The sequence below is a fragment of the Megalopta genalis genome, unplaced genomic scaffold (assembly GCF_051020955.1).
Source record: "Megalopta genalis isolate 19385.01 unplaced genomic scaffold, iyMegGena1_principal scaffold0084, whole genome shotgun sequence".
NCBI classification, from domain to species: Eukaryota; Metazoa; Arthropoda; class Insecta; order Hymenoptera; family Halictidae; genus Megalopta; species Megalopta genalis.
The window spans coordinates 650,001-662,500 of record NW_027476153.1 but is presented as its reverse complement, the minus strand read 5'-3'; the positions used below and the strand labels follow the sequence as shown (position 1 = coordinate 662,500).

Sequence of the window (12,500 nt, the reverse complement as noted above, 5' to 3'; positions counted from 1 at the left end):
AATTTAATTATAAGACAGAAACCGCTGATACTTGGTTGTAAAATCTCCATTATCCGAACGAAAGTAACACGCCGCTGGTACTTTATTTTATTATAATAATTTAATTATAAGACAGAAACCGCTGGTACTTGGTTGTAAAATCTCCATTATCCGAACGAAAGCAATACGCCGTTGGTACTTGGTTATAAAATTTTCATTACAAGATAGAAAGCAATATGCCGCTGGTTATATTAATGTAATCTTATGGAAAGCATTACGCCGCTGGAACTTTGACCATTGCAATAATCGATCGGAAGCTATACACAGCAAGGAATACGAATATTATACCAAGAGATCGAAAACAATACGCTGTTCGGACGTTTTGACTAGCTGTCGCACAGTGCAGACGCGTCGACCCGTCGCTCCGCATTTCGAGCGCAATTTCAGTGGTTTTTCAGTTCAGAAAATTACAGAGAGTGTTTGGTTGTGTTGCAGGAGTCAAACTGAATGATTTGATGCATAAAGTTTAATTAAACTCCCATTAGTTTGCCGGGAAACATCGATTATTCCGATCTAGAAAGAGACAGAGACAGTCGATCCGCGTTATGTTAAATATCTCCAGGTTACCGATTCCACAAAATTATAAAAAGTATACGGCTGTGTAGCGGGGATCAAAACGAGTAATTTCATGTATAAAGTTTAAATAATCTCCCAATAGTTTGCCGGGAAACATCGATAATTCCGATCTAGAAAGAGACAGAGACAGTCGATCCGCGTTATGTTAAATATCTCAAGGTTACCGATTCCACAAAATTATAAAAAGTATACGGCTGTGTAGCGGGGACCAAAACGAGTAATTTCATGTATAAAGTTTAATTAATCTCCCAATAGTTTGCCGGGAAACATCGATTATTCCGATCTAGAAAGAGACAGAGACAGTCGATCCGCGTTATGTTAAATATCTCCAGGTTACCGATTCCACAAAATTATAAAAAGTATACGGCTGTGTAGCGGGGATCAAAACGAGTAATTTCATGTATAAAGTTTAAATAATCTCCCAATAGTTTGCCGGGAAACATCGATAATTCCGATCTAGAAAGAGACAGAGACAGTCGATCCGCGTTATGTTAAATATCTCAAGGTTACCGATTCCACAAAATTATAAAAAGTATACGGCTGTGTAGCGGGGATCAAAACGAGTAATTTCATGTATAAAGTTTAAATAATCTCCCAATAGTTTGCCGGGAAACATCGATAATTCCGATCTAGAAAGAGACAGAGACAGTCGATCCGCGTTATGTTAAATATCTCAAGGTTACCGATTCCACAAAATTATAAAAAGTATACGGCTGTGTAGCGGGGATCAAAACGAGTAATTTCGTGTATAAAGTTTAATTAATCTCCGAATAGTTTTCCGGGAAACATCGATAATTCCGATCTAGAAAGAGACAGAGACAGTCGATCCGCGTTATGTTAAATATTTCAAGGTTCCCGATTCCACAAAATTATAAAAAGTATACGGCTGTGTAGCGGGGACCAAAACGAGTAATTTCATGTATAAAGTTTAAATAATCTCCCAATAGTTTGCCGGGAAACATCGATAATTCCGATCTAGAAAGAGACAGAGACAGTCGATCCGCGTTATGTTAAATATCTCAAGGTTACCGATTCCACAAAATTATAAAAAGTATACGGCTGTGTAGCGGGGACCAAAACGAGTAATTTCATGTATAAAGTTTAATTAATCTCCCAATAGTTTGCCGGGAAACATCGATTATTCCGATCTAGAAAGAGACAGAGACAGTCGATCCGCGTTATGTTAAATATTTCAAGGTTCCCGATTCCACAAAATTATAAAAAGTATACGGCTTCAAAAAAGTAAAAGTATTCAATAACATATTCTTGCTTAGATAACTTTTTTACATAGGGATTAAGCATTTAGAACGATATAATGTTTAAAATAAGGGCACTTTACTCTTGACATTTTACGGTTTTTTCAATTTTCTGAAAAATCCTACCATTAGATTTTTTTAAAAATACGATATTCTTGCTTAACTAACGTTTCTACATAGGGATTAAGGATTTAGAACGACATCTAATGTCAGAAAATGGCACTTTACTCTTGACATTTTTCGGTTTTTTCAATTTTCTGGAAAATCCTATCATTAGATTTTTTTAAAAATACGATATTCTTGCTTAACTAACGTTTTTACATAGGGATTAAGCATTTAGAACGAAATCTAATGTAGGAAAATGGTACTTTACTCTTGACCGGTACGTTGGGACTTTGAAAATATTCGGGCGTTCCAATCGCTCGTCTGTTGCATCATAGCGCGTCTCGGCGCAATCGACCGATTCGCTCGACCCATTATTTTCGATTTACGGCTAAAATAAATTTTTCTCATTTTATTCAATAACATATTCTTGCTTAGATAACTTTTTTACATAGGGATTAAGCATTTAGAACGATATAATGTTTAAAATAAGGGCACTTTACTCTTGACATTTTACGGTTTTTTCAATTTTCTGAAAAATCCTACCATTAGATTTTTTTAAAAATACGATATTCTTGCTTAACTAACGTTTCTACATAGGGATTAAGGATTTAGAACGAAATCTAATGTCAGAAAATGGCACTTTACTCTTGACATTTTTCGGTTTTTTCAATTTTCTGGAAAATCCTATCATTAGATTTTTTTAAAAATACGATATTCTTGCTTAACTAACGTTTTTACATAGGGATTAAGCATTTAGAACGAAATCTAATGTAGGAAAATGGTACTTTACTCTTGACCGGTACGTTGGGACTTTGAAAATATTCGGGCGTTCCAATCGCTCGTCTGTTGCATCATAGCGCGTCTCGGCGCAATCGACCGATTCGCTCGACCCATTATTTTCGATTTACGGCTAAAATAAATTTTTCTCATTTTATTCAATAACATATTCTTGCTTAGATAACTTTTTTACATAGGGATTAAGCATTTAGAACGATATAATGTTTAAAATAAGGGCACTTTACTCTTGACATTTTACGGTTTTTTCAATTTTCTGAAAAATCCTACCATTAGATTTTTTTAAAAATACGATATTCTTGCTTAACTAACGTTTCTACATAGGGATTAAGGATTTAGAACGAAATCTAATGTCAGAAAATGGCACTTTACTCTTGACATTTTTCGGTTTTTTCAATTTTCTGGAAAATCCTATCATTAGATTTTTTTAAAAATACGATATTCTTGCTTAACTAACGTTTTTACATAGGGATTAAGCATTTAGAACGAAATCTAATGTAGGAAAATGGTACTTTACTCTTGACCGGTACGTTGGGACTTTGAAAATATTCGGGCGTTCCAATCGCTCGTCTGTTGCATCATAGCGCGTCTCGGCGCAATCGACCGATTCGCTCGACCCATTATTTTCGATTTACGGCTAAAATAAATTTTTCTCATTTTATTCAATAACATATTCTTGCTTAGATAACTTTTTTACATAGGGATTAAGCATTTAGAACGATATAATGTTTAAAATAAGGGCACTTTACTCTTGACATTTTACGGTTTTTTCAATTTTCTGAAAAATCCTACCATTAGATTTTTTTAAAAATACGATATTCTTGCTTAACTAACGTTTCTACATAGGGATTAAGCATTTAGAACGAAATCTAATGTCAGAAAATGGCACTTTACTCTTGACATTTTTCGGTTTTTTCAATTTTCTGGAAAATCCTATCATTAGATTTTTTTTAAAATACGATATTCTTGCTTAACTAACGTTTTTACATAGGGATTAAGCATTTAGAACGAAATCTAATGTAGGAAAATGGTACTTTACTCTTGATCGGTACGTTGGGACTTTGAAAATATTCGGGCGTTCCAATCGCTCGTCTGTTGCATCATAGCGCGTCTCGGCGCAATCGACCGATTCGCTCGACCCATTATTTTCGATTTACGGCTAAAATAAATTTTTCTCATTTTATTCAATAACATATTCTTGCTTAGATAACTTTTTTACATAGGGATTAAGCATTTAGAACGATATAATGTTTAAAATAAGGGCACTTTACTCTTGACATTTTACGGTTTTTTCAATTTTCTGAAAAATCCTACCATTAGATTTTTTTAAAAATACGATATTCTTGCTTAACTAACGTTTCTACATAGGGATTAAGGATTTAGAACGACATCTAATGTCAGAAAATGGCACTTTACTCTTGACATTTTTCGGTTTTTTCAATTTTCTGGAAAATCCTATCATTAGATTTTTTTAAAAATACGATATTCTTGCTTAACTAACGTTTTTACATAGGGATTAAGCATTTAGAACGAAATCTAATGTAGGAAAATGGTACTTTACTCTTGACCGGTACGTTGGGACTTTGAAAATATTCGGGCGTTCCAATCGCTCGTCTGTTGCATCATAGCGCGTCTCGGCGCAATCGACCGATTCGCTCGACCCATTATTTTCGATTTACGGCTAAAATAAATTTTTCTCATTTTATTCAATAACATATTCTTGCTTAGATAACTTTTTTACATAGGGATTAAGCATTTAGAACGATATAATGTTTAAAATAAGGGCACTTTACTCTTGACATTTTACGGTTTTTTCAATTTTCTGAAAAATCCTACCATTAGATTTTTTTAAAAATACGATATTCTTGCTTAACTAACGTTTCTACATAGGGATTAAGCATTTAGAACGAAATCTAATGTCAGAAAATGGCACTTTACTCTTGACATTTTTCGGTTTTTTCAATTTTCTGGAAAATCCTATCATTAGATTTTTTTAAAAATACGATATTCTTGCTTAACTAACGTTTTTACAAAGGGATTAAGCATTTAGAACGAAATCTAATGTAGGAAAATGGTACTTTACTCTTGATCGGTACGTTGGGACTTTGAAAATATTCGGGCGTTCCAATCGCTCGTCTGTTGCATCATAGCGCGTCTCGGCGCAATCGACCGATTCGCTCGACCCATTATTTTCGATTTACGGCTAAAATAAATTTTTCTCATTTTATTCAATAACATATTCTTGCTTAGATAACTTTTTTACATAGGGATTAAGCATTTAGAACGATATAATGTTTAAAATAAGGGCACTTTACTCTTGACATTTTACGGTTTTTTCAATTTTCTGAAAAATCCTACCATTAGATTTTTTTAAAAATACGATATTCTTGCTTAACTAACGTTTCTACATAGGGATTAAGCATTTAGAACGAAATCTAATGTCAGAAAATGGCACTTTACTCTTGACATTTTTCGGTTTTTTCAATTTTCTGGAAAATCCTATCATTAGATTTTTTTTAAAATACGATATTCTTGCTTAACTAACGTTTTTACATAGGGATTAAGCATTTAGAACGAAATCTAATGTAGGAAAATGGTACTTTACTCTTGATCGGTACGTTGGGACTTTGAAAATATTCGGGCGTTCCAATCGCTCGTCTGTTGCATCATAGCGCGTCTCGGCGCAATCGACCGATTCGCTCGACCCATTATTTTCGATTTACGGCTAAAATAAATTTTTCTCATTTTATTCAATAACATATTCTTGCTTAGATAACTTTTTTACATAGGGATTAAGCATTTAGAACGATATAATGTTTAAAATAAGGGCACTTTACTCTTGACATTTTACGGTTTTTTCAATTTTCTGAAAAATCCTACCATTAGATTTTTTTAAAAATACGATATTCTTGCTTAACTAACGTTTCTACATAGGGATTAAGGATTTAGAACGACATCTAATGTCAGAAAATGGCACTTTACTCTTGACATTTTTCGGTTTTTTCAATTTTCTGGAAAATCCTATCATTAGATTTTTTTAAAAATACGATATTCTTGCTTAACTAACGTTTTTACATAGGGATTAAGCATTTAGAACGAAATCTAATGTAGGAAAATGGTACTTTACTCTTGACCGGTACGTTGGGACTTTGAAAATATTCGGGCGTTCCAATCGCTCGTCTGTTGCATCATAGCGCGTCTCGGCGCAATCGACCGATTCGCTCGACCCATTATTTTCGATTTACGGCTAAAATAAATTTTTCTCATTTTATTCAATAACATATTCTTGCTTAGATAACTTTTTTACATAGGGATTAAGCATTTAGAACGATATAATGTTTAAAATAAGGGCACTTTACTCTTGACATTTTACGGTTTTTTCAATTTTCTGAAAAATCCTACCATTAGATTTTTTTAAAAATACGATATTCTTGCTTAACTAACGTTTCTACATAGGGATTAAGCATTTAGAACGAAATCTAATGTCAGAAAATGGCACTTTACTCTTGACATTTTTCGGTTTTTTCAATTTTCTGGAAAATCCTATCATTAGATTTTTTTTAAAATACGATATTCTTGCTTAACTAACGTTTTTACATAGGGATTAAGCATTTAGAACGAAATCTAATGTAGGAAAATGGTACTTTACTCTTGATCGGTACGTTGGGACTTTGAAAATATTCGGGCGTTCCAATCGCTCGTCTGTTGCATCATAGCGCGTCTCGGCGCAATCGACCGATTCGCTCGACCCATTATTTTCGATTTACGGCTAAAATAAATTTTTCTCATTTTATTCAATAACATATTCTTGCTTAGATAACTTTTTTACATAGGGATTAAGCATTTAGAACGATATAATGTTTAAAATAAGGGCACTTTACTCTTGACATTTTACGGTTTTTTCAATTTTCTGAAAAATCCTACCATTAGATTTTTTTAAAAATACGATATTCTTGCTTAACTAACGTTTCTACATAGGGATTAAGGATTTAGAACGACATCTAATGTCAGAAAATGGCACTTTACTCTTGACATTTTTCGGTTTTTTCAATTTTCTGGAAAATCCTATCATTAGATTTTTTTAAAAATACGATATTCTTGCTTAACTAACGTTTTTACATAGGGATTAAGCATTTAGAACGAAATCTAATGTAGGAAAATGGTACTTTACTCTTGACCGGTACGTTGGGACTTTGAAAATATTCGGGCGTTCCAATCGCTCGTCTGTTGCATCATAGCGCGTCTCGGCGCAATCGACCGATTCGCTCGACCCATTATTTTCGATTTACGGCTAAAATAAATTTTTCTCATTTTATTCAATAACATATTCTTGCTTAGATAACTTTTTTACATAGGGATTAAGCATTTAGAACGATATAATGTTTAAAATAAGGGCACTTTACTCTTGACATTTTACGGTTTTTTCAATTTTCTGAAAAATCCTACCATTAGATTTTTTTAAAAATACGATATTCTTGCTTAACTAACGTTTCTACATAGGGATTAAGGATTTAGAACGAAATCTAATGTCAGAAAATGGCACTTTACTCTTGACATTTTTCGGTTTTTTCAATTTTCTGGAAAATCCTATCATTAGATTTTTTTAAAAATACGATATTCTTGCTTAACTAACGTTTTTACATAGGGATTAAGCATTTAGAACGAAATCTAATGTAGGAAAATGGTACTTTACTCTTGACCGGTACGTTGGGACTTTGAAAATATTCGGGCGTTCCAATCGCTCGTCTGTTGCATCATAGCGCGTCTCGGCGCAATCGACCGATTCGCTCGACCCATTATTTTCGATTTACGGCTAAAATAAATTTTTCTCATTTTATTCAATAACATATTCTTGCTTAGATAACTTTTTTACATAGGGATTAAGCATTTAGAACGATATAATGTTTAAAATAAGGGCACTTTACTCTTGACATTTTACGGTTTTTTCAATTTTCTGAAAAATCCTACCATTAGATTTTTTTAAAAATACGATATTCTTGCTTAACTAACGTTTCTACATAGGGATTAAGGATTTAGAACGAAATCTAATGTCAGAAAATGGCACTTTACTCTTGACATTTTTCGGTTTTTTCAATTTTCTGGAAAATCCTATCATTAGATTTTTTTAAAAATACGATATTCTTGCTTAACTAACGTTTTTACATAGGGATTAAGCATTTAGAACGAAATCTAATGTAGGAAAATGGTACTTTACTCTTGACCGGTACGTTGGGACTTTGAAAATATTCGGGCGTTCCAATCGCTCGTCTGTTGCATCATAGCGCGTCTCGGCGCAATCGACCGATTCGCTCGACCCATTATTTTCGATTTACGGCTAAAATAAATTTTTCTCATTTTATTCAATAACATATTCTTGCTTAGATAACTTTTTTACATAGGGATTAAGCATTTAGAACGATATAATGTTTAAAATAAGGGCACTTTACTCTTGACATTTTACGGTTTTTTCAATTTTCTGAAAAATCCTACCATTAGATTTTTTTAAAAATACGATATTCTTGCTTAACTAACGTTTCTACATAGGGATTAAGCATTTAGAACGAAAACTAATGTCAGAAAATGGCACTTTACTCTTGACATTTTTCGGTTTTTTCAATTTTCTGAAAAATCCTATCATTAGATTTTTTTAAAAATACGATATTCTTGCTTAACTAACGTTTTTACATAGGGATTAAGCATTTAGAACGAAATCTAATGTAGGAAAATGGTACTTTACTCTTGACCGGTACGTTGGGACTTTGAAAATATTCGGGCGTTCCAATCGCTCGTCTGTTGCATCATAGCGCGTCTCGGCGCAATCGACCGATTCGCTCGACCCATTATTTTCGATTTACGGCTAAAATAAATTTTTCTCATTTTATTCAATAACATATTCTTGCTTAGATAACTTTTTTACATAGGGATTAAGCATTTAGAACGATATAATGTTTAAAATAAGGGCACTTTACTCTTGACATTTTACGGTTTTTTCAATTTTCTGAAAAATCCTATCATTAGATTTTTTTAAAAATACGATAATCTTGCTTAACTAACGTTTCTACATAGGGATTAAGCATTTAGAACGAAATCTAATGTCAGAAAATGGCACTTTACTCTTGACATTTTTCGGTTTTTTCAATTTTCTGGAAAATCCTATCATTAGATTTTTTTTAAAATACGATATTCTTGCTTAACTAACGTTTTTACATAGGGATTAAGCATTTAGAACGAAATCTAATGTAGGAAAATGGTACTTTACTCTTGACCGGTACGTTGGGACTTTGAAAATATTCGGGCGTTCCAATCGCTCGTCTGTTGCATCATAGCGCGTCTCGGCGCAATCGACCGATTCGCTCGACCCATTATTTTCGATTTACGGCTAAAATAAATTTTTCTCATTTTATTCAATAACATATTCTTGCTTAGATAACTTTTTTACATAGGGATTAAGCATTTAGAACGATATAATGTTTAAAATAAGGGCACTTTACTCTTGACATTTTACGGTTTTTTCAATTTTCTGAAAAATCCTACCATTAGATTTTTTTAAAAATACGATATTCTTGCTTAACTAACGTTTCTACATAGGGATTAAGCATTTAGAACGAAATCTAATGTCAGAAAATGGCACTTTACTCTTGACATTTTTCGGTTTTTTCAATTTTCTGGAAAATCCTATCATTAGATTTTTTTAAAAATACGATATTCTTGCTTAACTAACGTTTTTACATAGGGATTAAGCATTTAGAACGAAATCTAATGTAGGAAAATGGTACTTTACTCTTGATCGGTACGTTGGGACTTAGAAAATATTCGGCCGTACGCGGCGCGTCTCGGCGCTTCGAACAGCTCCGGTGTCCCCATTATTTTCGATTTACGGCTAAAATAAATTTTTCTAATTTTTTTCAATAACATATTCTTGCTTAAATAACTTTTTTACATAGGGATTAAGCATTTAGAACGATACATTGTTTAAAATAATGGCACTTTACTCTTGACATTTTACGGTTTTTTCAATTTTCTGAAAAATCCTATCATTAGATTTTTTTAAAAATACGATATTCTTGCTTAACTAACGTTTCTACATAGGGATTAAGCATTTAGAACGAAATCTAATGTCAGAAAATGGCACTTTACTCTTGACATTTTTCGGTTTTTTCAATTTTCTGGAAAATCCTATCATTAGATTTTTTTAAAAATACGATATTCTTGCTTAACTAACGTTTTTACATAGGGATTAAGCATTTAGAACGAAATCTAATGTAGGAAAATGGTACTTTACTCTTGATCGGTACGTTGGGACTTAGAAAATATTCGGCCGTACGCGGCGCGTCTCGGCGCTTCGAACAGCTCCGGTGTCCCCATTATTTTCGATTTACGGCTAAAATAAATTTTTCTAATTTTTTTCAATAACATATTCTTGCTTAAATAACTTTTTTACATAGGGATTAAGCATTTAGAACGATACATTGTTTAAAATAATGGCACTTTACTCTTGACATTTTACGGTTTTTTCAATTTTCTGAAAAATCCTATCATTAGATTTTTTTAAAAATACGATATTCTTGCTTAACTAACGTTTCTACATAGGGATTAAGCATTTAGAACGAAATCTAATGTCAGAAAATGGCACTTTACTCTTGACATTTTTCGGTTTTTTCAATTTTCTGGAAAATCCTATCATTAGATTTTTTTAAAAATACGATATTCTTGCTTAACTAACGTTTTTACATAGGGATTAAGCATTTAGAACGAAATCTAATGTAGGAAAATGGTACTTTACTCTTGATCGGTACGTTGGGACTTAGAAAATATTCGGCCGTACGCGGCGCGTCTCGGCGCTTCGAACAGCTCCGGTGTCCCCATTATTTTCGATTTACGGCTAAAATAAATTTTTCTAATTTTTTTCGATTACATATTCTTGCTTAAATAACTTTTTTACATAGGGATTAAGCATTTAGAACGACATGTTGTTTAAAATAATGGTACTTTACTCTTGTGATTTTTCGGTTTTTTTTGATTATTTTGAAAAATAAATTTTTGTAATTTTTTTAAATGCGATATTCGTGATCAGTGAACGATTTCACATATGGATTAAGCATTTAGAATCGTGCGGACGCGTTATTAAAAAAGTTTACTCGATGCGATGGGACTTTAAAAAGTTTGTGAAAATTTTCATATTGGGAAAAAATGTGTAATTTTTTGTCTAGTTTACGGTAGTGTAATTTATTTTAATGTTTACTATAAAAATTTTTTTCGTTCGTTCACGCGCTATGTTACAACAGCACGGCCGGGCGGTCTGTTGCCGCAGCGGTTTACACTCATAAGCGCGCGTGCTATTCGGCCGGCGGCGCCGGCGTCCTTGCCGGCCGTTCGGTATCTATAAGAGATACACGGTCCGTGCGAGGCGGACGGAGCAGAGCGGGTTTTGGGCCAATTCTACGATCTCGGTCGAGAAGCTGTCTCAGAGCTCCTTCGGGGCTTCGGTCCTGACTGTTTCGTGCCGTTTACGTTACGGACTTTTCTCCACACAGCGTGGCCACGGGTCGGTGTCTTTGACCGAATGGCCCATATGTGGCAAGCCCTACGGGGTTGGTTACCCGTATGCACTTTGTATGTATACTCGTACTCACTGAGCAATCGACTCTTCTGTCCGAGCGATGGAAAAATTTTTTAAAATGCATCTGTAAGATTTGGAAGCAAATCGTACCAATTGAAAACTGTGGCTAAAATGAAATAGCCCAGTGGAGAGAGAAAACTATCAAAAAACTGATTTTTTAAATCAAGAGGTGTCAGAAATCGAAATGCCTAGCGCGAGCGGAAGAACACGCTTTCTCGCCAGTCCAGCATGTGTCCTGTCCGTTCTTCCTCGGCTTGCCGATTTTGCCCAGATCAGAGGTTTCGTGCTTCCGGCGGTCAGAAGATCAGCGTGAGCGTACGCGCTTCCACGACTATGGCATCACCCATGTACTTTTTCCTTTGAATATATTTGAGTACATAAAAAATATTAAAACATATAGAGAGAACTGTGTCTTGGATCTTAAAAATTTGTCAATAGCGATGATATATTATTACTTAACTTGAAGTATTTGTACGTTTTAGCTGGGACGTACATTTATCTTACAAGATGTTAATAGCGAGACTCTTGAAGATAAAATTATCTTGTGATTTTATGAAGGCAAAGATAGAAACGTACGAAGCTGGCGTACGTAGAAAAATGTGATTTTATGATAGAACAAAAATATAATACGTACGTTTTTGGGCGTACGGTAAAATATCTGTATGGTAGAAAAATGAAAGAAATTGAGCGTTAAAGAAGATATGTTACAAGCGCGGAATGTGGCAAAACTTGTACATATTTGAAAGAGAAAAATGGTGTGTCGACCTGACATATATATATGAAACAGGCGACGATGGAAAAGGATTTAAATTTTGTCCATTTTATATATACATATTGTATAGTTCCCTGGTTGATCCTGCCAGTAGTCATATGCTTGTCTCAAAGATTAAGCCATGCATGTCTCAGTACATGCCGTATTAAGGTGAAACCGCGAATGGCTCATTAAATCAGTTATGGTTTCTTAGATCGTACTAAAATTTACTTGGATAACTGTGGTAATTCTAGAGCTAATACATGCAAAACAGAGTTCCGACCAGAGATGGTAGGAACGCTTTTATTAGATCAAAACCAATCGGTGGCGGGTGTTTACACTCGTCCATCGTTTGCTT

General features: G+C 33.8%; 1 non-coding gene across 1 annotated transcript in view; it reads left to right on the top strand.

Moving 5' to 3' along the window:
• The first annotated feature begins 12,234 nt into the window (after positions 1-12,234).
• Positions 12,235-12,500, top strand: part of LOC143262065 (small subunit ribosomal RNA) — a 1,921-nt gene continuing 1,655 nt past the window's right edge. The window contains exon 1 of the ribosomal RNA XR_013036019.1: positions 12,235-12,500. This exon is cut by the window's right edge and continues 1,655 nt beyond it. This is a non-coding gene — a ribosomal RNA (small subunit ribosomal RNA).